The sequence below is a fragment of the Camelus bactrianus genome, chromosome 26, assembly GCF_048773025.1.
Source record: "Camelus bactrianus isolate YW-2024 breed Bactrian camel chromosome 26, ASM4877302v1, whole genome shotgun sequence".
Lineage (NCBI taxonomy): Eukaryota > Metazoa > Chordata > Mammalia > Artiodactyla > Camelidae > Camelus > Camelus bactrianus.
Genome location: NC_133564.1, coordinates 2,384,816 through 2,401,473, shown reverse-complemented (window position 1 = coordinate 2,401,473; position 16,658 = coordinate 2,384,816). Strand labels below are relative to the sequence as shown.

The 16,658-nt window shown below is 41.4% G+C and overlaps 1 long non-coding RNA gene across 3 annotated transcripts in view; it reads right to left on the bottom strand.

The window, feature by feature from the left end:
* Positions 1 to 16,658, bottom strand: part of LOC141575086 (uncharacterized) — a 65,556-nt gene that overhangs the window by 17,705 nt on the left and 31,193 nt on the right. The gene's annotated exons all lie outside the window — the stretch shown is intronic.

Sequence of the window (16,658 nt, the reverse complement as noted above, 5' to 3'; positions counted from 1 at the left end):
TGAACAGCTTTGAGACCATAATCAAAGCCACGGACACATGAGTTAACAAGCTAAATATGTATATATATATATATACACAATTCACACTTTTTTCATATAAGCTGTTTTGAATTCCTTAAAATAGCTACTATGTTAATTCCAACTGTACACACTGTTGTAAGAGTTTCTCCCACTATGAATGCAATATCACACAAGGCAAAAAAAAAAACAAACTCACCCGTTCCTTAAAATTTATAAGCACAACAGTATCCAATGGGCAAGAACTGTCCTCTGTCAGGTGTAAGTTGAAAGAAAGCTACTTCTAAACATCCTGCTAAGTGAAATTCTCTTGTCTCCCTGAACGGCAGGAAGGTAGGACTATTGAAGAAAACAAACAAAACACGGGGCAACTTGCTAGAAGCATTTGGGGAACATAAAACATCCTCCTAGTTCAAAATTTGAATTGGTCTTAGTGTTTTCAGAAGATGACCACTGAGCAGACAACTGGGAGAACGACCCAGCCACATGCAGTGTGTGGGAAGCAGTTAACTAGGGCCGCTAAGCCGCTGGCTGGGATACAAGCCAGAGAGAAGAAACATTTGTTATAGAAGCCACAGCTGATGAGAATGGAGCTACACTAACAGGAACAGCATGGGGGAAGGACACATAACAGTGTGATTACTTGTCCTCTCCGTAACGCACAAGCAAATCTGCCACTGGAACCACGACCCTCTTCCACTTATTTGCAATAGAGAGACTATTTACTTTCAACAATAGGGTACATGATCTAATGTAATTGAAATTATTATTAAGCACTGACATATTTACACAGAGCTTGGACATTCTAAAGCTTTCTTTGTCCCTTTTACTAATGCATAGCTGCAGCTAATTCACTTCTTATATAGGCTAGAGAAAATACGTTTACACTTGAAGTTTTCTAAAGACTGTAATGTACTGGAATTGAAGTGCCTAAAAGATAAAGTCTCTGTTTTGACCTGGTTCTAAAACTGGTGTAGAAATGACCTCAGCTGCAGAAGGAGCTTAACAGACTCAGTCATCTTGATTGCCACTTTCTCATATATGGCGTTCAGGGTCACGATGATGTTAAAACTGATGAGGGAAGCAGTGATGGGCGTGGCCCACCTGCACAGTCAGGTACTTCTGGATTGGGTCTCTTCCATTCAGGTTCTTGGGAAGTACTGCTGAAAATACAATGAACACTGAAAGTCCGTAGACAATGATCCCAATAACTGAAGCAATGGTCAACAGGACCTGACAACCCAAAAGCCCAGCAGCATAAGGCTCACTAATGATCATATTTTTACACAGAAAACTTGCCCCCAATCTACGCTTAAACAGACAACATGCACGTGCTGTAAACCTCACATAAACCTGAGAAGTGATGTAAATCGCATGTAAATGCCACAAGAGACGTGAATATCCGGCATGTTAAATTTTAGGGGAGGAGGAATGAAGGATGTCAAAAAGAATGAGTACATCCACTAATGTAACATGCTGACAGCAGGAGCAGCTGTGTGCAGGGCATAAGGAATATATGGGAACTCCACTTTCTGTGAATTTTTCTGTAAACCTAAAACTGCACTAAAGAAGGAAGCCTGTTAAGTATATCTTTAAATGGCTGAAAATGGAGTAACTGGTGGCATGTTCTTTTGGAGACAAGTCTGTGATAGCAGAACCAATGAAAGTATCCCTTCTACATCTATAGAATTATTTAGGTTATGAACTAGTTGTAACCCATGAAGGGGATATGCTTCCTTTCAAGGGAGAACCTATCATTGATTCAGGGGTCAGCAGGTGCTAGCTGTCATCTTCATTCTGAATAGGACCAGTGAAGCTGTGGACATGCCCTGAGGGAAATAGTGGAAGTGACTGCAGGTCTCTGCTGATGAAAGCTTCACATGCTTTACATACTCCTTGAGATCTTAAAATGGCAGGTACTCCTACTCCCTGCATTTGCACAAGATTCATGTCCCTGATCCATTGTAGTTCTGACTGTGTGGACTCAAGGGCAACGGGAGTGTCTGAAGCATAATTTGCACGTGGCTGGTAAGGCTTCAGTTCCTCACTAGGCAGGTATTTTTCTGCCCACTGAAGAATGCACATTAAAGGTCCCATTTTTAAACTGTTTTCCTTCCATCTACCTTCTTGGTCATAGTCCAGAAGCATGTACTCAGGGTCCCTGGCTGCTCCTGATGGCTGCCCCAGAGAGAAAGCTACAAAGAATGTGAATTTCAAGACTAGGTGAACCACATCATGTTATTTACAGTAACAGCGGGAGGCTGGCTTGCACCTGCAGGGGAGAGCAGATGGAGTGTTTACAAGCCCCTCCGGGAGCCACACTCCTGCTTCTGGATCCCAGCTCCGATGCTAGCTGTGGGGCCTTGTGCAAATTTCTTAACTTCTAGGGGCTTCAATCTCCTCACCCATATAATGGGGGGATAATAATAGCAATTTATAGGACTATTGTGATGAGTCAATGATTTACTAATTGTGAAAACAATTAGAACATTAACCACAGGCATGTGAAAAACTATACCTAAGTATTAGCTATGAATATGGTGACCAAAGTCTTAAAAAAGGTGTTTTTCTTAGTTTTTAAGCCATCAGTTTGTAGAGAAAGCATTTTATTTTCTCCTCTACTCTCTTTCATCATCCTTTTCTTCACAGTAAGTCTTCATGATTGTGAAAGGAATAACTTTTTGGTGTGTGTGTGATTAAATGTGAAAATTAGTTAAGGCTGTGAAAAATGTATTATACAAAGTATATTAAGCCTTCCTCTCTTGTACAGCACATATAGGCTATTTAAATACTATGCATTTTTAAAAAGTCTGCATAATAATTTTTTAATTATGTATTAAGTAAACTTAATAGTTAAGATTCTTTAAATGCTTACTATTGCTTCAGCACACATCTATTTTTCTAAATCCTCACAATCACCCTGTTGGGAAGGTAATATTATATCTCTTTTACAGATGAGGAAATAGAGCCACATGGAGATGATGCAATTTGCCCCAAATGAAGCAACTATTAAGTGAAAGAACTGAAATACTCAAAGAGCCCAAAGACACACTAACTGTAGAGCACTGTCTACTACATGGTCTGTGAAATCAATTGTAATTCATTTCACAACTTTTACAAACTTGACACATTTCCATTTTTCTTCCAAGCACTTAATGGGTTCAATATTTCTTATGAAACAGGAAAGCTTTCCATTCTCCTTCCTCAAGTTTCTTCTTATTTATCATCTTTTCTGATCATAATTTTAACATTTGCTCATTAAAGATAATTTGAAAGTACTCAGTACTGGACAGAACTGTTGTCCTGGATCTGTCCCCAGTCTTAGAAGAGGGCCCAGAATTTGCTTTAGGATAAATAACCTCCCTTTTGTTTTTAGTCCTGTGATTTAAGCTCGATTAACCAACTCATTCTGAAGCACCAGAGGTAGATCTCAGTTGGTTTAAGACAAATAATACCCCTCATTGTATTGGCCTCACACATGATTGGAGAATTGGCAAATAACCCAGTAAGAGCCACTATTATGTGAGGAGATACGTGCTTGTGCCCATGTGAATGATAAGCTTCCTCTATCAAGAGAGGAAGCTGCCAAAGAGACCTCTCTTGGTTTGGATGGATGATCTGGGATGCTGAGTGCCTAGAAGCAGCATGCTGAGACATCATTGGACACAGAATGAAGACAGGACAAGACCAGCCCTTGACATCATCTGGGCTACAGTATCTCTCCTTGACTGAAGCCAGACCTCAGATCTGAGGTTTTCATTTACAGGAACCAATAAATCCCATGCATCCCCAATTTTGGGTGTTGTTTAAACACATTGGAAATTGATTTTGTCACCTACAATGAAAGGACTCCAACTCTGAAAATGAATAAAAAATAAAATAAGGAAAATGCTTCTACCTATAGACATAATTCCTTCAGAAGGGTACATTGTTTGTATATTACAAATCATTTTATATATTAATTTTATTCTCAAGCCTATCGTAAGTGTAACACTTTGACATGTCATAAAATATTTTCATGGACACACTTTTTCATGGCTGCAAACTATTCTACTTTGTGAACGTTTGGAAGAATATTTTGGCTGAGATTTTATATATATATATATATATATGTATATATATATATACATATAAAAATATGTCTGTGACTTGCATCCGTACTGACTTTTCCCTGCCATTTTGAAATACTTCCTGATTAAAAGTTTTTCAAAGCTGAATTAGTTGATTAAAACATAGGAATATTTTTGACTCTTGATATCAACTGCCAGACTGCTTTCTAAGAAAGCTTGAGGAGTACACCAGAAATTAACACAGCATTGTAAATCAACCATACTTCACAAAAAATATCCAGTAACCTAGGCATGGGATTGGTGATCACTGGCATTTCATCCTCATAAACAGAGCTGTGTCACTTGAGAGGTGGAAAACTACTTCATTTTGATGTGCACTGAGTGAATTACCATTGGAGTGTGACATCTATTTTTCTTTGTGAATGTGTGTTCCTTTTCTCTGCCTTCTATGCTCCTGAGATTTTTTGATGTTACCTTTGAAGTGATCTGAACTCTCTATGTATTGAAGGAATTAGCCACTTGTTGGATTTGTAAACAAATAACATCCTCTGGTGTTTTGTTTAAAATTAGGATGCTTCTGATGCATGGAAATCTTTGTATACTTTCCTCAGAAACTTACTGCTCATCTAGAGTTTGTGTAAACATCCATATTTATTTCTAGTTTCTTTCTAATTGTGTTACTTTTTAAATGTTTCTGGAATTTATCAAAATATATGGTTCACTGTATGATTTCAATCTTTTCTTTTCCCCCCAAGTAGCTAACGAGTGTTCCATTCACTGAATAACCTTTATTTATCTCCCTGATTTGTAATGCCTTCCATCTCTTATATTAAATTATTATTGATATCAGAGCCCATATCTGGACTTCCTGTCCTATTTTCTAATCTGGCTATTCTTGAACTACTAAAAGTCTCATTATCTTATTAATTATTATATTACTAATATGATTTTATTCACAATAAACCCCAAATCAATTTTATAACTTCTGATATTTTGGAGATATGATCTTTTAATCTAGAATCATGTGATTAAAGCATCTTTTATATCTTTCAGTAGTTTTTACTTTTATTTTTTGATAGTTCCTACTATCCTTTTCTTAGGTTATTCTTAGACATTTTACCTTGGTTGTTAATCTTGGAAAATTTTAGAAATCTTAATGCCTCCATCTGGTCTCTTAATCAGACCCTGGAGAATCCTAAACCACTGATCTGATTTGAACAAATGAGGTGAAAAGAATAGGGGGAAGCACTGTGAGCAGAAGAGACTGTGGAACCTCCAGAGTGGCGCCCTGCATTGGCTCAGATGTTCTCTGGAAAAAGTTTTCTCTATGAGACTTCATAGTTCCCAGCTTGATTTTCAGTTTTCTCAGGATTTCACATTAGATTTTAAAAAGTCTGTGGCAGGTTCTTACCCAGAAAAAGAGCACTTGCACAAAGGGTTATATGTATAAACTTTCCCCAGGTGGTAAATGGAAAACTCTCTTCTTCCTAATTAAAAAAACAAGTTAAGTCAATCAAGGGATTACACCAATGAAATGACTTTTCTCCTAATTGGTCAACAAATCCTAAACATAATTAAAAAAAAATAATTTTCAGACATAGCCTCATTATTTGTAATTGCATGGGTTTTTTCCTTTTTTTTGTTCTTTTCTTTTCCGTTAACGATGTCAAACAAACAACAAAATACGTACAGTGTTCATTTTAATACTATTTTTTGAAAATGCATATGTGAACAGTAAACTATTTCCCTGCCATGGTCTGAGCTTGGGGGTCTGGGTACCTGACGAGGCCTGAGCTTGCCTTAGATTTCAGAAGTGACGGTAGTGACAGCATAGAGTCCCTGCAGGACAGAATGTTTCACAGGTGTCTGCAGCTAACTGGTCTCCACTGTGTGTTTCTTGGTTGAGCTTTATTTGTTAATTAGCTACAACTATGAAGTTTTAGAGTTTACATTTTAGAGTTTATATTTCGAATATTTTTGAGATGAAATCAGTAAGAATCAAGGTTTACCTGGATTATAAAAACAGATATAGTATAATAATAGCTGTCCCTAAGTACATGGCCCTTCCTCTGTGCCAGGAAGTCTTCCAAGTAGATTCTGTACATTACTTCGACCCGTCATTGCCACAGTCATGAAGAAGCAACCCTCTTATTCTTATTTTATAGGAAACTATGGCACAGAGAAGTTAAGTTGTCCAAGATCACTCAGGAAGCAAGCTGCTGTGTTCAAATATGAATTTAGGCAACTTCATTCCCAAGCTCTCACTACCACAACGCTGGCCTCTCTAAACAATGGAGCATACTTTCGCAAGTAAAGTAAAATGCTTCAATTAAAAAACTAAACAAAAAAATATTAGGCAATTTTTTAAAAAAGGAAGTACGATAAAGTGAAATGAGTTTTCATCTTCAATTTTTCAACAAGCATGTTCTAATGAAAATTTAAACTTATTAGCTGGCAATTTTAAATTTAAAATTGGCAGTTTAAATGACCAAAAAACTTTTCTTCAGTATTTTTTGTATGCTGCCAATATGATACGTTTTTGTTTTTCAGGACTCAAAAGCATTATGAACATCTAATTTTGTCTAAGTTTCAGCTTTCAACTCTGAATGTACAGTCTTTTACCAACATATGCTTTGACCCCCATCTTCAGTTGTAAACAATGGGAAATATTCATAATGGGGATTATTAGAAGCTTATTACATTGTAAAAGACAAATGTCACTTTCTATTGGTAGCTGAACCTCATTTTTTTCCATTTATAAAAAGAGGAGTTTTACCTGCTCCCTCCAGAACTTTTCAGTGCCAACATTCTGTAGATCTGTGATTCAATTTATTAAATCTATTGTTGGAGACATTTTCAGATGCTCCTAGTAAAAGCATTTTCTTTCCAAGAGTTATTCATGTTCACAACATACTGTCCTGCTGCTGCTGACTGCAAGTACCATCAGCTCTAAATTATCTTAGCTGATGGAAAGAAGCAATAATACAGATGACTCAAAAAATCATCTTTTCATAGCTCTGGAAGGTTGATACAAAGATATATAGTTTTATTTTTTTTAATTTTGCAGCAGGAGTGGCAGCAATAAATTTACATTTCCAATTATATAAAATGCCTAGCTCAAACACTAATCAAACACTGATGGCATCTCAACAAATGTTTCCCTGCTTCTCCTAACCTTTCTCTGACTTTAGGATGAGAGTCATGCTGCTTTGTGCACATCCCAACCGGAAGTGGGAGCAGTGACCGGGACTTAGTTAAAGACAAAAGGGCACCTAGTCTACGATGAAAAGGAGGCGGCAATAATGAAGGCACATGTGAAAAAATGGGAGTCAACTATAAAAACCAATGTGTCTTTCCTCCTACATCTATGTCATAGCAGCTAATTTATATTTTGCATTTATTTATTGGTGTTATGAAAGGATAAAAGTCAATGCCTCTTTTCTTATACACTTATACAAGACTTTTTCTTTTCCCCCTTTTTACTGTTACTATGAATGAAGGACCACACTTCTCTTCTGTGTACACCATTCCAGTCAGTGCTCCTTCAACTTGGCTGCACATTAGAATAACCAGAGGAGCTTTAAAAACTTCCCTATGCCAGAATGCACCAAAGGCCACTAAGTACCATCCGAGTTAGCAGTGATGGAATCCAGGCACCAACATTTTTTAAGGTCCCCTGGTGATTCCAACATGCAGCCAAGGCTGACAAGCCCAGAAGTAAACAGACTAAAGTGAATCTAAACAGCGACCGCTTTTCCTGGGTAATCTCATCTGTCTCCACGTGGGGACACCGCTCCTCCTATTCTGACCGGACTTGTTCTTCCTGCTCAACCGTGTCCCATTTGTACTCAAGTTATGCCTGGTGCCGCTTCCAGAGCTCCAGAAGTAAGGTGACTAACAGAGAGAGAGAACAGCAGAATGTGGATCTTCAGTGATGACTGATGCTTCAGAAATCTGTACTTAATATTTATTACCCTTAACACTTTCGTAAACGGTTAATAAAATCACATATTATTTATAGGCGATACTAAAGAGAAACATGAGTTAATGCCTTTTTTTAAGAAAAAAGAAAATGTAGATTATTTATTGAACTTTTGGAAACAGACTAGCTCTCTAGCTCATGGGAAAGGTATTAACGTGATGGTCAGACACAGGTGACTGTGTCTGATGCTAAAGTATCTGCTACCAGCACATTATGCCCGCTAAAAACACAAATATCGGGGGGATGGGTATAGCTCAGTGGTAGAGCACGTGCTAAGCATGTACAAGTTCCTGGGTTCAAGCCCCAGTACCTCCATTAAAAAAGAAAATTAAAAAAAGTAAAAGTAACTGTCACAATTTAAAAGCAGTGCACGGTCCACCCCCCAAAGAGGAGGTCCTTTTCCTCACATACCTCTGTCTCTTCTGTCCAATGGACCTGAGGGTGGGGAAGGGGATTAGAATGCTTTAGTAACCCCTCCATTTCTATTTTCCACCACCCCAGTCACACAAAATTAAAATAATATTATTAAATATGGAAAACTGCCATTTTCCTCAATCTTCGGTAAAGTAATTTTTAGAAATCGTCATTCTGTTTTAAGACTCGTCAATTCAAATAGACAAAAACAACATGAAATGTTTATTGAAAAATGTGGCTTCAGGGTAAATCCCCTAAGCCCTTCTTCCAACCAGACTGTTACTCCTAGGCCATAACTCTAGAGAAATTCCAGAATAACCACTGTTCCCTCCACCATTATACCTGAGTCTCTACCATGCTCTGAGAATAAAGAGAAAAAAGACACATTCCCTGCTTCCGGGAGCTCCCAGGTGCACAGGACTCATCATGAAATGATGGCTGGGGAGGCGTGTTAAGATGGCTTGGATAACAGTCAGCAGTGGGTGCTCGGGGCAGAGAGCCGGAACTGTAGCCAACGCTCTCCCAGAGGAGGGAACCACTGTGGTGAGTTCTGAGATGCCCTAGAAATGATCAGGTGAAGTTATAATGTTAAGGCCATTTCTCCCTGGGGAGCTGCACATGCAAAGGAGGGAGGCCAAAGAGAGTCAGGTCACTTCCAGGAACTGCAAATAGTCTAGAAGTGAGAACAGGGTGTGGGAGGCAGGTGAGGCAACCAGGTGGAGAGATCACAGGTGCACATCACACAGGACTCTGTGTGCCTCCAAGGTAAAGGAGACATGCAAAGTGATCTAGAAAGAAAAAAGATAGAGGCAGGGAGACCTATTGGCAGGTTCATGTGAAGGCCTGCTGAGGCCCTGCTAGGAGGAGAGAGAAGAAAACATTTCAGCAGGTGGACGGATTGGCCACAGATGTGATGGAAGGGCAGGAAGAGGTCAAAGATGCCGGCCAGCTTTCTGGCTTTGGCAGTGTCCTAAATTATAGTGCCATTTCCTAAAACAAGAAGGGCAGGAAGAGGAGCAAGTCGTGAGAGGAGACAACTGATTCAGTTCTGGCTGGGTGCCTGTGGGCTCCAGGAGAGATGTCCAATAGGCAAATAAAAGTCTAGAAATCGGGAGAAAGTTCTAGGCTGAGCCAAGTAGTTTTCCTGCTTCAAGAGGCTAATGGTTGTGAGTGGACAAGCTCACGAGAAGAGATGTAGAGGGGTAGCTCTCACCGTCCTGCACATGGGAAGCATCTGGGAGCCTTTAAAACATAGTGCGCCCCAGCCTGGTGTGGGGCCTTTGTACTGTTTATTGTTTTTAAAATACTTTCCTTTTTTGGGGAGGTAGTTAGATTTATTTATTTTAATGGAGGTACTTGGAATTGAACCCAGGACCTCTTGCATGCTAAGCAAGTGCTCAGCCACTGAGCCATACCCTCCCCACCATTTTTTTGTTTTTAGACATTAGCTCTACTGAGCAGTCAGGGTTGAGAATCAACCTGTAGAGAGCAGAGAGCCTTGGGGTAGAGATCAAGGAGAAGCATCCCAGAGCCCTGCAGACCCCAGCAAGGGCAGCCGGAGATGCAGGGAGCCTCGGATGGGCTGTGAGGAACGTGAACTCAACACTCCCCAATGACAAACATGTTTCAAGCACCCACTTCCCAGCAGTGTTTCTTCTGAGTTTACTACTTTTCCAGTAATACTGGGTGAGAATAGAAATAATCTGGACAAAGGGATCAAATTCAAATGCTCGTTCTGACCATTCTTAGCTGCGTGATTACTGATTAAAAGGTTACCGGTCTGCCACGTGTAAACTGGGGGACCTAGAACCGTGCTCGTGGGCTGCTGTGAGCGTAATGAAATGACAACTATAAAGGCACTCCTGACTCTCAGAGGTAATTGCTACTATTGTCCCCATTTGGGACACCAAGAAACAGAGTCACAGAAAGCTTCAAACATTTGCCCAAGATGAAGGTTAGTGTCTGGAATCAAGCCAATGACTTCGTGGATCCAGAGCCCAGGATCTTCTTACGAATAACACGGCACTGCCCAGGTTCCCTGCTCCAAAACCCGCCTCCCTTTGGCTCAGTTCCATGGGCCCTGCGCTGCACAGATGTCGTCACTGCCTGCCTGCCCGCCCGGTGTCTGACCCCGGCACTGCTCCCTCCATCTCACACACCGCTTCCTTGGGCACACCAACCCTCACGAGGCCATTGCTGTGGGTACTCGGATGTTTACACGGAAACGCAGGTGGCAGCCCAGCTTTTTGCTATAGATGCTGCTGTCAGTGGAGGCAAAGAGCTCACAGTTGGTGGCGGAGGCCACTTCTGGTATCCTCCTTGGCTGGAGAGCTGGATGGAATCCAGTTTCCCTCTGCAACTTAGACATCCAGCATGAGAGTTATGTAAGGCCATCTGGCCTCTCAACATAGAAATGATGCCCCCGCAGTCGTACTTAATATTGTAATCTCCTGGCTCCACCAGGGAGCAGAGGCCATGGCCTGTTGTCCAACAAGTTTTGTTTCCTTACACGACAGCTACAATGGGGTGAGTAAACACCGGACCAGAAAATCTACAAAGCCCTCGTGTACTATTTCCTGACACTTGCAGGTCACCCAAATACCCCAGATCCTCCAAGTAAACAACTAGTAAGAGGAACTGAGCTGGCTCGTCTGTCAGATCCCTGATGGCAGGACGGATTTGTCCTCTCCTGCTCTCGGGATCATCCGTTCTCCTTCTGTGTGCCCTTCCCCGATTGAAGGAGACTGTTCTTTGTTTATGGGCTATGGAGTATTTGTGGCTGTCTGACGAGAACCTTCGAAACTAGAGCTCTTGGTGAGAATGGAAGCATGGGACCCACGTCTCATGAGCTCAGCTACCGAACAGCCTCATCTAGCCAAGACTGTGGCCAACACCAGGGGTCCACGCTGTTGAGTGTTGGGTCTGGAGAGCAATGCCTCCACCACTGAGAAGCTGCCCCACCACTTGTGCCCTTGTCCCCATCCAGGGGGAGGTGATGCATCCATGGGGTGAAAGCCTTGAGGGCACTAGGTGACTGTGGACCAAGCTGTGACTGGCTGGTCCTGCCCCCCAAGTGACCCATGTTACCCTCACATGCAGAAAATCCCCAAAGAGACCCCTGCTTGAGGGAATGGGTCACCTATAAGCCAACTGTCCTCGGGCCACCTAAGAAGCAACACAGTATACACAGTGAGCCACCCACTCACTACAGTATCCAAGGCTCACAGTTCCCTCATGTGACACCATGTACCCCCAGCAAAAAGAAGACCGTTACTTTGTAATTGACTTGAGAATTCTACTGAAAACACTGCCTTCCACCTTCCACTTATGAAGTTCTTTCCACTGTGTCCCCTGCTCTGCAATTGTGCAATCAGTCCAGAGCTCCCTCATGAGAAAGGAAGGAAGGGGCCGGGCAAATCCAATAAAGGAATGGCACAGCCTTTAGCACCAAGATGGTGGAAAAGTCAACTCCCAGTAGATCTTGAGCTTCAATACACACTCACCGAAATACAGCAGGATGTTAAATGGCACTCCCACTGGTCCCAGGACAGGTTCAAGGCTGACCATAAAATGTCAAAGGGTGAGTGGTGGCCCAATTTCTGGGAATCCCAACACATTTCCCAAAGCAGTTGGAATATTCCTCCCACTTATTAGCATATGAAGATACTGAGTGCATAAAATCTAACAATCCCACACCTCGTGGTTGCTCTCTCTGCTGAGATAGACAGCCCACACACTGTCTGTGGAGTGTGTATCTACTTTTACTTTAAACTGGAGCACCCAACCCCCATGCCTCATGGCCTTTCTGTTGCCTTCTGAAACAGCCCACTCTGTCTATGGTGTATATATCTCTCTGAATAAATCTACTTTTACTGAACTGTGGCTCTCGAATTCGTTGCTGGGCAAACCAAGGACCCACACTTGGTGAGGTGCATCCCAGGGACCCAAATACGACCTGGGATATGGCCATCCTCTCCCCCACATTTTCCTGTATCATACATTCCTTCTCAAAGGATCTCACCTTGTGCACTCCAAAATAGACAGCACTCATGTGTCCTGACCAGGATCTGCTCCTGTGTGTATCATTTCTTATTTCCACTAGAACATCAACTTCAGGAGGACAAGGATTTGGTTCTGTTCACAAAGGAAGCACCAGCATATCACAGGTGCTGGAGAAGTATTAGCTGAATGAATGAGCTGTGGGAAGTTCTGGGATTTCCACCTGGAACTCCTAGCCTCTTGTGTCCCAGCTGACTACAGGTGCTCCCTGCTACTCATGGCTGACCTCTTGCCACCACTCTCTGCTCTGCCATCACCTGAGCTGGGATGAGCTGAGATGGGCACACACCCCGGAGAGCATGGCGCATGGTTCATGCCGTTACAACACACTCGCCCCTTGACTGTTAGAGGTTACTTAGGGTGGACAAACTGAAGGCAGCACCATGTGCACCGCCCTACCCCACAACTCACTTGAAGCACCAGGACTGCACACAGGGGAAACGCTGGCCCTTTGCAACCTAAGGAGAGGGACTATGGGTGAGAAGAGGGTCTCTGTCAACTAAGAGTCTCTTTACAAGCCCAGTCTTAGGAAAGCTCTTTAAAGATACTTTTTGTATCATCCTTGTGTTTCTGTAATCCCTCTAGATTTTGTCATTTTAATCTACACATCAGAAATACAGATATTCTTGAAATCTCTATTGATTTTCAATGAAGAAAATCCTCAATTTCCTACACTGCTAAGAAAATTACTGCACTTTATTTAAAAAAAGCAGCTTCCTTTCATGACTTCCTATCTTCAAACACCTAATTTCACAAGAATCAGTGAAGCAGGACATGAAAATCATGCTATGCTTTATCACCTACAGGTGGGCAGGGATGAAATGAATGAGTACTGATCTCATGAGATGGGTGAGGGTGAGGAAGGACCAAGGATGAGAAACCAACATTTTCTAACCCATTTCTCTTTTTCAGAGCCCCAGACAAAACAGTGTGATTGTATCAACTAAAACAAGAATATCTGCACCCTTCTAAATGCACGCTACAACTTTACTACTACACACGGCACTCTGTCACTGACCTAAAGGCTGATGACAGCCAAGAAATTTGCAGGGATCTTATTCTGTGCTCATCCCTTTTTGTCTTTGGAACCTCAGGATATTTGCCTCCTCTCCCTGAGTGTCATTTTCCTCATCCTTCAAATGGGAGTGTAACAGTCATTCATTTGCTCAGGGTCTATTCGACAACTGGAGACTGCTTATGAAAACAACAACAACAAAAAAAGCAAAACAGAAATTCTGATCTGTGCTGTCTTCCTCCTCCTCCCTGAACATGAACGGCATCTTTCACTGAATCCCGAACTTAAGGAGTAGTTCTGATGAGGAAGTCACAGGACTGCCGTGTAACTGAGAAATGACCTGGTGTAAAAGAATGAATTGCCAGCAAATCCTCAAAACCCATAAGGGTGGAAACCCTGGGAGCTACAGGCATGGGTGGGAGTTCCTTAGTACCCCATTTCACAAATGGGGAGAATTTTGCAGGGTCCATGAAAGACACAGATAGCCCAGTAAAACCACACCATGTTTTGGAGTACACCAGGGCCACGTCGATGCTGACATGTACTTCTTCATGTCCCAGAGCAAGGGCCCTGGGCAGGGGTGACTGTGATTGAGGCTGGACAAGAACTTTCTGTTCTGTCTCTTTTGGTCTCTCTCTTCCTGCAATAAAACAACTGGTAGGACTCTGGTGGGGAGCAATATACCCACATTCTCTGGCAAGCCACACACCACGCAGCTCTAGCTGATCTGAGAGAGGACTCTTCAATGAACATATATACATCAAAGTCAGGCAGAAGGCTGCCTGTGACCTTGGGAATCCAAACCAGCTTGTCCTCTTAATCAGGATATTAGACATCTAAAGAAAGTGTGCACCAGATGAAGACGATGCATTAGACAGCGTTGGTGGTTATGGCCAGCAGTATCTAAGGACAAGTCATGCTCTGGCAGATGGGAGCATTTTGGTTGCTTTAAGAGTTTGCTACTGAAGGGCTGGGACATTTCATTGGGCCTTGAATCTCCAGACCTCTTTACTCACAAAGGCAGAAAAGTTAGGTGAGCCAGCTCAGCCTTTATTCCAACTTCCTAACCAAAATGCTATGAGGTTGAAAATATATTTCTCAGACTCTTCTGCAGCAAGGGTTCCAGATGTGGCTTTAAAAATGCCCATCAGAGATTGAGATTTACAAATATTAACTACTATATATAAAAATAGCTAAAAAAACTAAATTTCTTCTGTATAGCACAGGGAACTATATTTAATATCTTGTAATAACTTTTAATGAAAAATAATATGGAAAGGAATTCATACATATATATGTGTATATGAATGACTGGAACATTGTGCTGTACATCAGAAATTGACACATTGTAACTGACTATACTTCAAATAAAAAAAAAATATATATATATATATAATGCCCATCAGCAGCTTCTGAGTGTCACTTAAAGAAGAAACCCAGATGAATGGAGGCAAAGGTGGGTGGAGGAGCTACGTTATTTTGCTGGGGTGGATGCAGCGGGCCTGGCAGAGATCTAGAAGGAATGCTCACAACAGCCACTTACTTATCTGCAAGTGAGTTTTGGTAATAGCTTCCTGAAATCCTCCCCACCCCTCCTGATGAGCCAGGTGTCTGGCGTTTCTCTGGAAATCACTAGGCACAGCCTGGGACTCAAAGGTAAAAATTAAAAACTGCAGTAAGGTAGCGAAGAGGCTGGCAGGACGTGTTGGACAAAAGTAGGTCAGAATCAACAAAGAATGGGGAGGGGATACAACGTGGGCTGAGGACCCTGACTACAGTTGTGGATTGTCTGTGTTAAGGACTCTGAGTCAGTATGAGTAGATGGATTGGTGTGGACTAAAATGGTGGCCATTGTTCAGATAAATATGTGATTTGGACTTTATTAATTAGAGGAGGGATTTTTTTCCCCCTTCAACATTGATCATTCTTAGGGAGCAGAAAAATACTCTGCCACACAACATCTAAGTGCAAAAGAGATGCTACGGGATGGTGGTGGTGTGAAAAATTTCAGTCCCGCAGTTCCAAGGTTTCCTTAATGAGGTTCACAGCAGTTGGTACTTAAAATAAAATAAGGTACTTATAATAAAGACATCATCATATGTACATATCCTTAAAGATACACATATGGTGCTATAAGTGGGCCTGAAATGTGTTCTACATTCTAAAATCCGATGAAATAAAATCAGTAGCTCAATATGCCTCTCGGCTCTATAAACATGATGTAGCTAATGATCACAGAAAACAAGATCAGCTAGTAAATTTGAAATTTGTCTTTTCCAGTGTCAAAGATAATATTTTTTGCTTTACTTAAAAAGCATTTTTTTAATTAGGACTGTCAGTGTCCATTGGTATATGGGGTTCAGTAGATATGTTCAGATGTTCTAGACAGTGAATCAGAGCAAAGACTGAGGTTTAGACAGTAGTTAAATGCCTCACCCGTGTAATCAGCATCCACATATTGCTATACTGAAAATCCTTAAAACTGAGAACTTCATTAAAACATCTAAAAGAAAGGGAAAAAAATAGCCACAGACTAGTGGAAGATTTGTAACGTGTAAAAATGACAAAGGGCTATTCATGAGCATATTCTTAAAAACCCCTACACTTTAATAAGTAAAACAACAAACGGACAACAGGTTGCACACTTCTCCCTGTAGGAGAAGCCATGCAGATGGACTCTTATGTGAATGGGGCTGGAGCTGTAGAATTAGTTACTCTTGCAAGTAACTCAGTTAAAAACAAATGCAAATGGGATACACTTCTACAATATCTGAGTAAAAATCTTGGAAAACTTACTCCTCTGTTAAGCAATGACAATGGCAAAATTTGTTAAAATTAACCTCTGCAGAACTCTGGAAATTTAACCAAGGCTTCCAGCAATAAGGGGAATGTTTATTTGAGAAAAAATAACAGCTAAATCTCCATAAAGATAGTCAGTTTTGTCATATCGTAACTTGAACTACCCCCATCCCCGTATCCTCACCTAAATGGTGGCCTTTAAAAGCAACAGTCTCACAATCAAGGAAGGGGCAGAAGTGATTTGAAGTTACCCAAAAAATCCGCCCCCAGGGAGCTGTCCCTAATTCACCTATCTCAAACT